We start from the raw sequence: 6,086 nt of genomic DNA, 5'->3' as shown, positions 1-6,086 counted from the left end.
TCCAGACTTGGTGACCACACCACCGTCACACGAAAGCTGTTAAACTGGATGATGCATTAAAAATTTCCTGTCTGATGCCATAAAATCATCATCACTTCAACAGTAAGAATCATCTGTGTGAATCTACAGAGAGAATTTGTAGGGATTGAAGGACTGGTGAAGGATTGACATCTAACGTCAGGCTCAGTTTTAACAAGCTTTCCTTCAGATCCTGGGAGTTAGGCATCCTTCACCGTTGGATGCATTTAGATCTGTGGAAGAACTTTTAAAGCTCTTAGACTGATGAAATGAGCATCACTAACAGAACTTAATTCAATACTTATTCAATACTTATTGAATGTTCTGCATGAATTAATGATATATGTTCTACCTAAATAAAACCACAGTGCCCTGCTATGTTCCTTTCTCTGGAGTGATGGGAAACTAGAAAGTCCCCGCTACAGGACCAATTAAATTAAAGGTCAGTTAGAAAGACCTTGTTTAGCTCATCAAAATGATATAATGCTGCCTCCCCCTGCTTCCTATGCCTGGTTACCTGGTTATGGTTTTTCTTATAAAAAGCCTGCCCTAGAAAAAGACCAGCGTCACAGTTTGGCTCTTGAGTCCACTGTGTCCCCAACCATGGTCAGTCAATAAGCCATTCATATCTGACGGAGATTGGTGCTCAGTGGTTCATGTGGCTATTTTTGTACTACAACAGCACCACATTGATGCTTGCTGCCTGCAGAGGCCAGAAGGGATGCTGGACCGCTGGAACTGGAGTTACAGACAGTTGTGAGCTACCATGTGGGTGCTGGAATTGAACGTGGGTCTTCTGAAAGAGCAGCCAATGCTCTTAATCTCTGAGCCTTCTCTCCAGCCCCTGTGTCCCAAAGTCATGCCCTAACAAAATAGCAAGAAATTGTATTTAGTGGGATTTAATGTTTTTCATGGTGATAAAGTAATCATTTTTATAGAAGCGGGATTCCTCCCTCTTGTTTCTTTTGTAGTTCATATAATGTAACGTGAACATAACTATCCAAGTACGGCTTTTTATTAGGGATAAAAATCAATTATTTTATTAAATTTTATTCTTTGAAATTTAAAAGAAAACATGACTTTCCATCACCACCTCTGCTATGACTTTGCTATGTGCTTGGTCTCAGGACACATTTGTGTTTGGAGGTTTTTGTTTTGTTTTTTAACTTAATGTACCTTGTGGGTGTCTTTCAGTCCAATCTGGTGCATCTTTTTATTCCAGTACATTAATTTTAAAATGTGCTTACAGTAGAGGTCAAGACTAGAGCAGCAGTTATACGATCATTTTCCAAAAGGGAATTTGATTTAGGTAAGCTTGACTCAATGAGAACCGAATATAAACGGTTTTTTGGTTTATAATAAATAATCAGGTTTATGAGGCATCCTGGATCACACATCATGAGATTGCGTCAAGCGGCCAATTTGGCCGCAGGTGTGTCAGCATGTGGAGACCTTCTGGATGGTCAGGGAGTATTTATCTAAGGAGCGGTCATTGTTAATAACGACACATCGATGTGTTCATGTTAAAAATAGCATGAAAAAACACTATCCCTCACAGGCATGTTAAGAGGCCCATGTCAGGTGATTCTTGTCTGTCAGCTTGAACAATAACTACCATAGCACTCTGTCCACACCTTTAGTTTGTTACTTATTTCACCATAGAATGGGGGTGGGGAGGGGGATACAGAAAAACTTAGGTTTTAAAAATCAGTATTAGTATTTCATTATCATTCTAATCCCTGCTACTATCCAAATTATTCTAAATTTGGCCAATGGAAATCATCTCCTTCCCCCACGAGTTTGACACATCTCTATTATTACAGAGTTGTGTGTATCTCTTCTCTTGTAAGACGTCAGCTTTTAGTCTTCCGGTATTGTTTGGATCCCCAGAAGTGAATCTTATATGTGGAAGCCTCATTATCAGATATGTGCTTTCCTTCCCACTTTGTTAACCACCAATAAGAGCTATGGAAGGAAAGTCTCGTTGCAAATAAGTTCCAAGCATAGTTTCCACTGTTTAATTAAAACAAAGAGAGAGTAAATTCATTCACTACAATAATAAGAAATGAGTATTATGAAAAAGACCTGGCACCGGTAAAAACCAAAATGGGCCAGCAGCTCCAAGCAGATTGTGCAGTTAGGGCTGAGTTTCCAAGTCATTATTCACACTTCACCCATAGTGCTTTCGCTTTTTATTTTATTTTCATAGCCAAGCGTTAGGTGTTGGATCACAGATCCGATAGCTTCATCCCTTTCCCTCCCTCCTTCTGCCCCCTCCTTGTTTCCCAGAATTCAGGCTGCAGCTGACAGATCGGTGCTATGGAGGTTAGAGCACACAGATGTGGTGGGGCAGGAGGCAAGCCAACCCAGCCCACTCCCACACCCACGTCTGCAAGATCAATTGATGGTTCTACCCAGTGCCGGTCTCCTTGGCACATAGGCTATGCCAGATTAAGTAGCGTGGTGTAGAACCCCATGCCGCACTCTCAAACTAAAAGTCGGAGGATCTCCTTTATCTGGGGGATTTCCCTGAAGGTTTGTGCTCTGCCTACTCCAGTTCTCCCGGTCCACGCCTCTGTAAGCAAGGGAGACCGTCTCTACTTTTCCACTTTAAGATACCCCTCCTACTGCTGTCCCACCCCAAGGCCTGATCATGCCCCCTAGTGGTTGTGAGGCTTTCTCTCCAGTAAAGCTCATTATGAAAAGGAATAGGTCTTGGCTTCCTTATTCATCAAACCCACAGCTTCTTTTTTTTTTTTTTTCCTCTTGGTTGTACCAATAGGGGAAACGTGAGAACAGTTTTGGAAATGCCATGATGACTGTTGTCGAGTTCCTGTTTCTATGGCTGCCTGGTGATTGTAAAAGAAGTCAAAACTCAGCCCAGGTCAAGCACGTGCTGTCTAGGGCAGCCATATATGATACATATATATATATATATATTTTTTTTTAATGTATTATCAATGTGTGCTAGTTAGGTTTTGTCAACTTGACACAGACTAGAGTCACCAGGAAGCAGGAATCTCAACTGAGAAACTGTTTCTCTCAGGTTGGCTTATGGGCGTGTCTGTGAGGCATCCCTTTGATTAATGATTGATGTGGGCAGTGCCACTCCTGGGCAGAAAGTCCGAGATCATAAAAGCAAGCGAGCTGAGCAAGCCATAGAAAGCAAGCTAGAAAGTAGCCCCCCCCCTTCACAATTCCCACTTGAGTTCAAGCCTTGGACTGTAACCTGTAAGGTGTAATAAACCTTCTCCTCCCCAGGTTGGCTTTGGTCAGTTCCACAGCATGTGTGCAGAGGCCAGAGGACAACTCTGTGGATTCAGCTCCCTCTTCCCACTTTTCATGGCTTCCAGGGATCAAACTCTGGGCTTCAAGCTTGTGTGGCAAGCACTTTTATGCACTGAGCCATCTTGCCAGCCCAACAGTCCCGCCAGGGTTTAGTGACAACTTTTACAGAAACCTGGCAGATGTCGGAAACATTTGCCAGCTGACTCTACTTCTCTGGTTGCTGTTTTAACCTGAGGAACTACCACATTAATGCCGTTGATTTGTTTAATCATCACCTCCATTTTGCTGCTTATTTCACCATGAATTGAGTTTAATTAAACAAATGTAAAGTTCTAAATTTTAGTATTCTATACTTTCTTGTATAAAGCATATTTATATCATGTTCCTGCTGATACTAGAATCATTCTATATTTGTTCAGTGGAAGCCCTTGTCTTTGGTGTATCCCCATTAGTCTTTTATGTTAGGCTTCTACTATTGGCTGATATGTGTTTTCCAGAAACGCCTATATTCAAACAGTCAAAATGTGGCTATATTTGGAGACAGGGCCTTTAAAGAGATGAGATTAAACAAAGGTATAAGGGTGAGGTCCTAATTTAATTTTTTTTAAGTCTTTATTAAAAAAGACACCTCTTTCACGCAGCACGGTGATAGAGATTATCATGACCCTTGGGCAAGAATGAGAAGCAAACCCGCAAAGTATTCTATGCTTCTTACCACAAAAACAAATGCACATCCATGCTTACTGCTGCGCTATTAACAGCTAAGATATGGGACCAGTCTAGGAACCGACAAACGAATGGCTAAAGAAAGTGTGCTACATGTACACAATGGAACTTTACTCAGCTGTGGCATGTGTTGAGGTGTGGGGAAGAGGATGGAACTGGAGACCACTGTGTTAAACAAAATAAGCCGGATTCAGCAAGGCAAACGGCAAGTTCTCCCTCGTACTCAGGTTTCAGACCTAAGTGTTTGTGCGACAAGAAAAAGGATTGAGAGGCAGGCGTGAACTAAAGGGAGGGAGAGTGATAGAATACACGTGACACACGTGACATAAAAGCAGAAGGGGCTGGGTGGTGGTGCACGCCTTTAATCCAGCACTTGAGAGGCAGAGGCAGGCAGAGCTCTGTGAGTTCAAGGCCAGGCTGGTCTAGAGTGAGCTCCGGGACAGCCGGCACTATTACACAGAGAAACCTTGTCTTGAAGAAAAAAGAAAAAAAAGGCAGAACGGAAGTACTATTTTGGGGGAGAACAGGAAGCAGCAAAAGGGGGGAGAAGGGAGAACAGTAAGGGGGATGAATAACAATATTGATATGTAATGATATCCATAAAAAGGCCATGATGAAAAAGATGACCAGCCGCAAGCCACAAGTCTCGTCAGAAGTTAACCCTACAGCACCTGAGCTGGAGCCTTCCAGCCTCCAGAACTCGGGGCTAATACATTTGCTGTCTGCGGCTCATGATGGAAGCCTGAGGTGATTAAGAACCCAGCAGGCCCAGCATGAGAATTTCCCGGATATCCTTTCTCTCCACTCCATCATCATTGGTTTTCTTCTTCCTTTTAGACTTACAAGGGCTGTGTTTTTCCAACCTAAGACCTATGGCAAGGCATGCAGAACTCATTAGTGATAAAATTAACTTCAAGTCCTCTAAATTAGGAGATGGGGACAAAGAAAAGATGGACTATGTAAAAGAAAAAAAAAAAAAAGGAGTACTACTATGAAGGAAAAATACCCTGTTCAATGAAAATAAACGTAACTTTCAATTGGTACCAAAGGTCGCAATAACGTTAAGTATATCTGATCTTGTTCTTTGTGTTTATAACGTTAAGTATATCTGATCTTGTTCTTTGTGTTTATTTGCTGTTCTATAGTCTATCTACACAAAACCTGCCTGATTGTGTATTTCCTGTTGCTAGGAGGAAGGTGCCCCACTGATTGTTTTGTGTGTCTCCTGACCCAACCCATACTGCAAATGTCTCACAGTCAGTGGACTTGTACAGTCTATTGAATTCTTGAGGTACTTTGCCCAATACCAGATCCAATAGGTCTTCCTTAGGCCTGCTGTGGAAGCCCTGGTCCCCAAATCGTAGAGTTACTCAGATGGTGGAAAGTTTAGGGGGTAGAGTCTATGTAGAGGAAGTAAGCCAGTGGGAGCATGTGTCTTCCTTCCGTATCGCCACCCCTCCTTTCTGCCCCACCCAGAAGTGTCCGCTACCATCTACCTCAGCCTCCAAAACCAACAGAGGTAAGGGCTATGAACTAAAGCAAGGAGGCAGAGTCAATCATTTCTTATACACAAGCTCGTTATTTCATGATTATTCAACGAAGAGTCAAGAACTCTTCCGCAGATTCAAGAACAGCATTCCCCCCTTAGGTGGATTAAAACATTGTTTTGAGGATATCCAGAGAGGAATTGCCACCATTTTATTTTTTTTTCCCCCAGTACTATGATCCTTTGGTACTTACTACCCAGAATAAATCAGAGCAGGGCTTGGGTCTCTAGAATGATCTATTTTCAGAAGTTTCTTTCCAAAGAGCTAAATTCAGAAGACCATCTCTTCTTAAGAAAGAAAGAAAGAAAGAAAGAAAGAAAGAAAGAAAGAAAGAAAAGAAAAGAAAAGAAAAGAAAAGAAAAGAAAAAATCCAAATTAGTATTTTGAGGGGGTTTCTTATTCGGTTAGTTAGGAGACAAATAGATTAGACCTATTTTATGATACATAAAAAAATCAGACATTAAGTGTCCTGTATGAATAAGGCATTATTAAATCAAAACACAAAAG

This window comes from Meriones unguiculatus, chromosome 19, assembly GCF_030254825.1.
Source record: "Meriones unguiculatus strain TT.TT164.6M chromosome 19, Bangor_MerUng_6.1, whole genome shotgun sequence".
NCBI classification, from domain to species: Eukaryota; Metazoa; Chordata; class Mammalia; order Rodentia; family Muridae; genus Meriones; species Meriones unguiculatus.
This window is presented reverse-complemented; position numbering follows the sequence as displayed.